Source organism: Abrus precatorius, unplaced genomic scaffold, assembly GCF_003935025.1.
Source record: "Abrus precatorius isolate BTA unplaced genomic scaffold, Abrus_2018 Scaffold7, whole genome shotgun sequence".
NCBI lineage: Eukaryota > Viridiplantae > Streptophyta > Magnoliopsida > Fabales > Fabaceae > Abrus > Abrus precatorius.
Window position 1 is genome coordinate 8528734 of NW_020874417.1, and position 9707 is coordinate 8538440.

The 9707-nt window shown below is 39.6% G+C and overlaps 1 pseudogene; it reads left to right on the forward strand.

Moving 5' to 3' along the window:
* The first annotated feature begins 1606 nt into the window (after window positions 1-1606).
* LOC113871420 lies at window positions 1607-9700 on the forward strand (annotated as a pseudogene).
* The last annotated feature ends 7 nt before the right edge of the window (window positions 9701-9707 follow it).

Genomic DNA, 9707 nt, shown 5'->3' on the forward strand with positions numbered 1-9707 from the left:
CAGTCGACGGCCATTATTTATCATTGCGGCAATTATCCAAATGTTCCTCTTATGGGTACTCGGGGTTGTATAAATTATAATCCAATTATGGGGCAACGTCAGCTTGCTTATCCTATGATGGGACCACCTGCTGAGGAATTATTGGTTCCTTTTGTTGTCTATTATGAAGATGGAAATTTCACGGAGCTTATCCAAAAAGCAAGGAATGATTGGGCAAGATTTGTTCGAAAAGGAAAAGAGCTAGGCGTGAGAAGTTGTGCAGCAAAAGCAAGTTACCGTCAATGGGTTAAAGAAAGAGTCCAAGAGATTAAGTTACCATTCAAAGATCCAGGTACCTCCCAAGAAAGTGAGCCATCTAATCCAGAACCCTTTGAGAATGAAGAAGTAAAAGAATTAAAGGTAAGACTGGCTAAAATGATTGAGAAGAATGTGAGGGTAGAAAGGGAGCTTCGAGAGAGCCGCCAAACTTGCACCATTTTGAAAAGAGAAAATAGTGAAAAACAGCAAGCCTATGAAGAGGTTTGTAAGAAGTAGAAGTCTGTGCAAAGCCATGCAGCCAAAGTTCAACGTTGCCTTGAGGCTGCAAGCAAGGAATTGGGATGAGGGTGAAGGAGCGAAATGCAGCTTTATATGAGAAACGACAATTGAAAGGTACATTGTACAAAGCAAAAAGAGATCGAGAAGAAGTTTTGACTCAAGCCAATGAAGTCCAAACACGAGTGCAAAATATGGAAGAACAGATAAAGGAAATTGTCATGGCATGCGAGGCTGAAATTAATGCTGAAAAATGGGAAGTGATCAGAATCATGAAAGAGTATGAAGCTATTGTGAAAGTGAAAGATGGTCAGATAGAAGAAAGAGATAAGCTCATTGAGTATTGGATCAAGCGCTTCATACAACTTTCATCATTAGCTAATGCCGCGATTGATGATGTCCCGTATATGTTGTCAAAGGCTGAGACAACTACTTTTTTCTACACGATACCTCAAGAAATTAAAGATTTCCTTAGCCATTGCAACTGGTTGGTCTCAGAGATGAAAGGAATGATAGCTAGGGCTAGGAAGGGGTGATGTAATGATTTTGGGTATGGGTAGACTATGTATGGGTAGGAAAAAGAAGATGTATTTTGAATCAAATTCTGATGTACTTTGATTATGGATTATATTTTGGTGTGTTTCATTTGACGAGGATCCTATATTAATTTCCATTAAAGACTTGAAGACGCTCAACAACTGTGATGATTCTTTAATCTTTGGTTTTTTTTTTTTAGTGCATTTTTCATTTTGATTAATTCTTTTTTTTACTACAAACTATTTCAAAAAATTAAACAAATATAACGGGAAAACGTTTTCTAAAGCATCCTTATAGAACTCGCGCTCAAGCAAGGATTATGGATGAGTTAGAGGAGCACAAGGAAGAACTGAGGAACGATGTTAATCAGTTGAAAGAACAAATGGCACAAATCCTAGAGGCACTGAAGTCTTTAGAGAGAAGAACCACAGAGGGGACCTCTATTCAAGCACCTCCAGCACAACCCACTCCTACCTATCCACCAGGTTTTACCCCTACATAAGGACCGTCCCAAAATTTTCCTCCTCATGAAACAATGGTGCCTTTGACCTTGCATGTAGAAAGGCCTCCACAACAAGCTTTTAATCAACAAGATGTCCAATTTCCCCCATATGGCCTTCCCCAAGGTTATACGCCACCAATAGCTGAGAACCTACAAAACACTGGCCAGCCATTAAATCAACCCAATCCTGCACAACCTTCAGATCCACAAATCCAACCAACCCAAACATCCATCCCATCATATGCTTACCCTCAAAATACCCATCCCCAAGAAGCTCATATACCCCACATTATACCTACCCCAAACCAACCGATCCACCACCAACCACAAATCACTAATCCTAGCCTTAATGGAAACCCAGCCATATCACCATTCCATTCCCATAAGACCTTAGAAGAACCCCAGCCCAATTACTCAGAGAAGCACTTCCAATCCAGAGAAAAATTACAAATATTGGAAGAAAGATTGAGAGCTATCGAGGGGAGCAGCTATGGCATTGGGGAAGCTGCAGATCTTTGTTTAGTCCCAGATGTGATAGTTCCTCCAAAATTCAAAGTGCCTGATTTTGATAAGTACAAAGGAACAATATGCCCAAAGAGTCATCTGATCATGTACTGTAGAAAGATGGCATCACATGCCCATGATGATAAGCTGCTAATTCATATTTTTCAAGACAGTTTAATTGGAGGAGCTTTGAGTTGGTATATGCATCTTGAGCGTACTTGTATTCGTAGTTGGAAAGACTTGGCTGATGCTTTCCTAAAGCAATATAAGTACAACATTGATATGGCTCCTGATAGATTACAACTGCAGAATATGTTAAAGAAGGAGGATGAGACTTTTAAAGAATATGCCCAGAGATGGAGAGAAGTTGCAGCTCAAGTGGAGCCCCCTTTGTCTGAAAAAGAAATGGTGGCTATGTTTATTGATACTGTTCAATCACCTTTCTATGATAGAATGATTGGAAGTGTTTCGTCAAACTTCTCTGATATTGTGATTATCGGAGAAAGAGTGGAAGGAGGAATGAGGAGTGGTAAGATATTTCACAATTCGGACGGACCCTCCAGTTTGAAGAAATTTACAAATGGTCCAGGAAGAAAGAAGGAGGGAGAGACTAATGTTATAGCCTTTCACCCAAGAGAAGTTTCTTTCATCAGACCTAACCCTGCACCTTTTCAATTCCAACCCACATTTCCTATCCCTCAAATGTCTTACCCATATGTCAATGCTGTTTCACAGAATCCAAGTCTCCAATTTTATCAGCCGCGACCCTACCAACCTGCTCCGCCTACTTTTCCCATAGCACCACCCATGAGACCACCCCAACATTGGAACCAAAACCCAAATCCCAACCAAATAAGACCCCAAAACAATCAGGAAAGGAAGCAAGTTCAATTCGACCCAATCCTCATGTCCTACACTGAGTTACTACCTCGCCTATTCCAAAGTTCATTAGTTGTACCCTGCCCAATGAAACCTGTAGAACCGCCCTATCCAAGAGGGTATGACCCAAACGCTAAGTGCGAGTATCATGCTGGTGGCATTGGTCATTCAACAGAGAATTGTAGGGCATTAAAGTTCAAAGTGCAAGACCTAATTAATGCCAAATGGCTAAATTTCAAGGAGGATAATCCTAACATTAGGAGTAATCCCCTACCCAGGCATGGAGGATCATCGGTAAATGCCGTCGAGGAAGAGTCTACATATGTTTTAAAGAGGAAAGTTGAAAAGGTTACCACTCCTCTTAAGATTATTTTTGCTGAGCTGTGCAAGACAGACTTAATCAAGGGTTTTGTACATGAAGGAAATATATGTGATTTGCACCCTGATGCAGACCACTCCATTGAAGATTGTGAAGAATTCAAGCATGTTCTACAAACCTTGATGGACAAGCATCTGGTCCAAATTGGACACCCTAAAGAGAAAAATGAAGTTTTGACTGTCGATGGGCAATCCTCAGCTTTCCCGAAACCTTTGGTCATTCATTACACCAAATGTATGAATACCCCAACTACCAACGAACCTAGACCCATCACTATACAAGTACCGGCTCCATTCACTTACAAGGACAACAAAGCAGTACCATGGAAGTATGATGCAGGGGTTTACGTTGGCAATTTTAAGGAAAATGAAACACAAGGTGTCAATTCTGATACTGTCGCCGTCTCAAACATTGCTGGTGTTGGTGGGATGACCCGTAGCGGTCGTATTTACACACCTGAGGAGCTGAGAAAGAAGCGAACAAAAGAGATAGAGAGATCCTCAAAAGGGAAAGCCAAAGTGGGTGAGTTTGAAGACGCCGACGAAGAGAAAATGCCTGAAATAAAGAAAACGGTGTCAGATGAAGAAGCTTGTGAGTTTTTGAAATTTATTCGACAAAGTGAATATCAAGTTGTGGAACAATTAAACAGAACTCCAGCACGGATATCTCTTTTATCGCTGTTGTTGAACTCTGAGCCACATAGGAGGACTCTTTTGAAAGTGTTGAATGAGGCTCATGTCAGCCATGATATCACTACCGACAAGTTTGGAGGCATTGTTGGTAATATTGTTTCAAACAATTATCTCACCTTCGCTGATGATGAAGTACCTACCGAAGGAATGGGGCACAATAAAGCACTGCATATTTCTGTGAAATGTCGAGATCACATTATTGCTAGAGTGCTTATTGACAATGGGTCTTCTCTGAATGTGATGCCAAAAGCAACATTGTCAAAATTACCTTATGATGGGTCGCATATGAAACCCAGTGCCATGATAGTAAGAGCTTTTGATGGAACAAGAAGAGAGGTCATTGGAGAAATTGAAATCCCAATCCAAATCGGTCCTTGCACTTTTCAGATTTTGTTTCAAGTAATGGACATCGCGCCAGCTTACAGCTGTCTTTTGGGGAGGCCTTGGATTCATTCTGCAGGAGTTGTACCATCCACATTGCATCAGAAACTGAAGTTTATCATTGATAATAAGTTGGTGATTGTCTCTGGTGAAGAAGATGTGTTGGTGAAGCCTTCGTCCACTCCTTATATTGAAGCTGCTGAAGAAGCTCTAGAGACCTCTTTTCAGGCTTTAGAGATTGCAAATGCTACTTATGTTGGAGAGGAAGCTCCAATCTTAAAACCTCGATTGTCTAATACATCCATAATGACTGCTAAAGTCATGCTCGATGGAGGTTGTCAGTATGGATACATGTTAGGGCAAGTCATATCGAAAGCAACAAACTGGTTACAGCTCCATGAGAATAAGGATAGATTTGGGTTGTGATACATGCCCACTAAAGCTGATAAGAGAAGAGTCATGGAGGAAAAGAAAGAAAGAAGATTAGCCAGGTTGGAAGGTAGAGGGCCTAAGACTGAAGGGGTCCCCATTTGTGATCTTCTGAAAAGCTTCTATAGTGCTGGATTTGAGTTTCAAAACTCAGTGGCTGCTGCTGCTAATGTGGATACACCTGAAGAAGAGGTTGTGGACCTAGTCCGTACTTGCCCGCCAAACACAGAAGTTGGCAATTGGGAGATCATTGATTTACCTGTGATTTTTAATAGCTATTCAAAGTAATCCTTGAAGTTAATTGTTTCAAAGCTTTAGGATATCATTACTTTTTGAAAACGCTGATATATGATTTCTTTTTGTAAATTAGGACACATGTTTCCTTTTAAGTATATTTAAATTAAATGCGATTTGAATTCTCAGTAATCTTTCGTGTCTTTCTCTTTATCAGTTGAATCTTGTCGTTTATTTTCTTTTTGTCTCAACTCTCGCACAATGCAGATTCGAAAGTGACATGTCTGAAAGTAACAGTGCTAATATCTCATCCACTAATTTTGATTGTCCCATTAATCAAGCTGTCGAAGATGATAGTGATGTTGATTTACCCTCAGAATTTCTAAGATTGGTTGATCAAGAAGTGAAAGAGATCCAACCTCATGATGAACCCACTGAGACAATCAATTTAGGGACTGAGGATGATAAGAGAGAATTCAAAATAGGCACCCTCATGAAAAAACAAGAGCACGACAAGTTGATTAAACTCTTGCATGATTATAATGATGTCTTTGCATGGTCTTATCAAGATATGCCAGGTCTAGATGTTGACATAGTCGAGCATAGATTGCCACTAAAACCAGAGTGTTTCCCAGTTAAGCAGAAATTAAGGAGAATGAAGCCTGAGATGTCATTGAAGATTAGAGAGGAGGTCAAGAAGCAATTTGATGCAGGTTTTCTTGCTGTGGCCAAATACCCTCAATGGGTTGCTAACATTGTGCCAGTTCCCAAGAAAGATGGAAAGGTTCGGATGTGTGTTGACTATCGGGATCTAAATAGAGCCAGCCCTAAAGATGATTTTCCATTGCCTTACATTGATATGCTAGTAGATAATACAGCTCAACATTCATTTTTCTCTTTTATGGATGGTTACTCGGGTTATAATCAGATCAAAATGGCTGAAGAGGATATGGAAAAAACCACATTCATTACACCTTGGGGCACCTTTTGCTACAAGGTCATGCCTTTCGGTTTGAAAAATGTCGGGGCAACATATCAAAGGGCGATGGTGACATTATTTCATGATATGATGCATAAGGAGGTTGAAGTCTATGTGGATGATATGATTGCCAAATCAAGGACCGAAGAAGACCATGTTATGAATTTACACAAGTTGTTTGAGCGGTTGAGGAAATTCAAATTACGCTTGAACCCTGCCAAATGTACCTTTGGGGTGAAATCAGGCAAATTGTTGGGATTCATAGTAAGTCAAAAGGGAATAGAGGTTGATCCTGACAAGGCAAAAGCAATCATGAAAATGCCGCCTCTTCGCACTGAAAAGGAGGTTCGCGGATTTTTGGGGAGACTGAATTATATTGCTCGATTCATATGCCAACTAACTGCCACTTGTGAACCAATTTTTAAGTTGCTACGAAAAAATCAGCTGATGGAATGGAATGAAGATTGTCAAGAAGCTTTTGAGAAGATAAAGCAGTATTTACAAAATCCCCCGATACTAGTGCCGCAAGTGTCAGGGAGGCCGCTCATTATGTATTTGACAGTGTTAGAAGGATCCATGGGATGTGTTTTAGGTCAACATGATGAATCGGGTCAGAAAGAGCACGCCATTTATTACTTGAGCAAAAAATTCACCGATTATGAAGCTAGATACTCTTTGTTAGAGCGAACTTGTTATGCCTTGGCTTGGGCAGCTCGTAGATTGAGGCAATATAGGTTGAGTCACACGACTTGGTTGGTGTCAAAAATGGACCCAATCAAATACATCTTTGAGAAACCAGCCCTTACTGGAAGGATTGCTCGTTGGCAGGTCCTATTGTCAGAATATGATATTTTGTATGTTACTCAAAAGGCAATCAAAGGCAGTGCTCTCGCAGATTTTCTAGCTCATCAACTGGTGAATAATTACCAGTCAATACAGTATGAATTTCCTGATGAAAATATAATGGCGCTGTTTAACGAGAAAGAATCTTCAGTAAAAGACGAATGGGTCATGATGTTTGATGGTGCTTCTAATGCACTCGGACACGGGATTGGTGCTATACTGATTTCCCCAGAGAGGCAATATATCCCAGTCACGGCTAGATTATTATTTGATTGTACGAATAATGTAGCTGAATATGAAGCATGTGCTATGGGAATTTAAGCAGCTATAGAGTCAAAGATTAAAATTCTCGAGGTATATGGTGACTCAGCTTTGGTTATTCACCAGCTGAAAGGTGAATGGGAAACCCGATATGCCAAATTGATCCCTTATCAAGCCTATATCAAGGAATTGGTAGAGTATTTCGACGAAATTACTTTCCAGCATATTCCTCGTGAGGAGAATCAATTAGCCGATGCTTTAGCCACTTTGTCATCAATGTTTGTAGTAAGTCAAAAGGAAGACATGCCATTCATAAAGATGCAACAGCTTGATCATCCTGCCTATTGTCAAATGGTTGAAGAAGAACCTGATGGTAAACCTTGGTATAATGACATTAAAAATTTCCTCAAACACCAAGAATATCCATTAAATGCTGCTGAAAATGACAAAAAGACGTTGAGGAGGTTAGCAATGAGTTTCCTTCTAAACAGAGATGTGCTCTATAAAAGGAATCATGATATGGTTCTTCTTAGATGTGTAGATGCTTCAGAGGCACAAAAGATCATGGAAGAGATTCATGAGGGCTCATTTGGGACTCATGCCAATGGACATGCTATGGCAAAGAAGATTCTACGAGCGGGATATTACTGGTTGACAATGGAGGCCGATTGCTTTCGTTATGTAAAGACATGTCATAAATGTCAGACATATGCTGACAATATTAATGTTCCTCCAACAAATTTGAATGTCTTATCATCGCCCTGGCCTTTTTCAATATGGGGAATTGATGTAATTGGACCCACTGAGCCTAAAGCCTCTAATGTTCACCGCTTCATTTTAGTTGCTATTGACTATTTCACAAAATGGGTTGAGGCTGCCTCGTACGCTAGTGTGACCCGAAATGTGGTGGTGAGATTCATTAAAAAGGATTTGATCTGTCGGTATGGCCTCCCAAGCAAGTTGATAACAGACAATGGCACTAATTTGAACAACAAAATGATGAAAGAATTGTGTGACAACTTCAAGATTCGACATCATAATTCCTCTCCCTATCGCCCAAAGATGAATGGAGCAGTTGAAGCAGCCAATAAAAATATTAAAAAGATCATCCAAAAGATGGTAGTGACATACAGGGATTGGCATGAAATGCTGCCATTTGCCTTGCATGGATACCGAACTTTGGTTCGTACTTCAACTGGGGCAACTCCATACTCTTTGGTATATGGAATGGAAGCAGTACTTCCTATTGAAGTCAAAATTCCCTCTTTAAGGATAATAATGGAGACCAAATTGGAAGAAGCAGAATGGGTGCAATCTCATTTTGATCAATTGAATCTCATTGAAGGAAAACGGTTGAATGCGTTATGTCACGGTCAACTATACCAGAGGAGGATGAAGAAGGCTTTCGATAAAAAGGTTCGCCCAAGAGAATTCAGTGAGGGAGATATGGTACTTAAAAAGATTTTGCCAACGCATAAAGATTATCGTGGCAAGTGGTTCCCGAATTATGAAGGACCATATGTGGTGAAAAAGGCTTTCTCAGGAGGGGCTCTAATCCTCACAAACATGGATGGACAAGATCTTCCAAACCCCATCAATTCTGATGCTGTAAAAAAAATACTATGCTTAAAAAATATATATATAATAATTAAAAAAGAGGAAAAAATAATTAAAAAAAAAAGAGCTCGCTAGGTTGAAAACCCGAAAGGGCGACCTAGGTAAAAGTTAGAGCGAGCTGGTGAGCTGAAAACTCGAAAGAGCGGCTCAGGCAAAAGTTAAGGTCAAATAAATACTACACTGAACTGAAAACCTAAAAGGGCGGTTCAGAGGGGCACTAACTTCAGTCGCAAGAAAGGGCTTCAAATCGAGAAATATGATCGACTGAAATACTAAACTGGGGCAAATTTTGAGAGGTTAAAGTTGAGTCAAACGAAAGATGGATTCAAAATACCTTACTGGGGTAATTTCATTTTGGCAGTTTTGTTAATGGATGATCAATTTACATGAGAGATTAGCACTGTTCATCCGGAAGACGTCACTTAATCGGCATAATATTTCACTATTTTCATAGTCATTTCGATCCTTTGATGTATTTTTTCGTTACTCATGTCATAAGTCTTCTTTGTAAATTCACCATTTCTTTATTACAGCCATTCCTATGTTCCAAAAATATTTATCTTTGTCTTTAGTCACCTTCCATTCAGCTTATATACACCACTTTGTTTACTCAACTTCTTCAATAGAATTTTTATTGTCATTCCAATAATTATATACTAAAAGGAAACATGCAAATTGTTAAAAGGGTAATAAGAAAATATGATTACAGTTGGAAGCTTAAAAATTCACACAGTAAGTTCGATGAATCTCCTGATAAGTTTAGCATGACAGAAGAAGTTGACTCCTCTTGACGATGCAAAAATAGATGGCAGTCCAATTTGATTGATGTCTTACCTAGCTCAAATTTCATGAAAGAATTGATCCTGACTAAAGAAGTTACTCATTCATGAACCTTGATGTGCATGTTTCGATAAGGTTGGAAGAATTATCATCCCC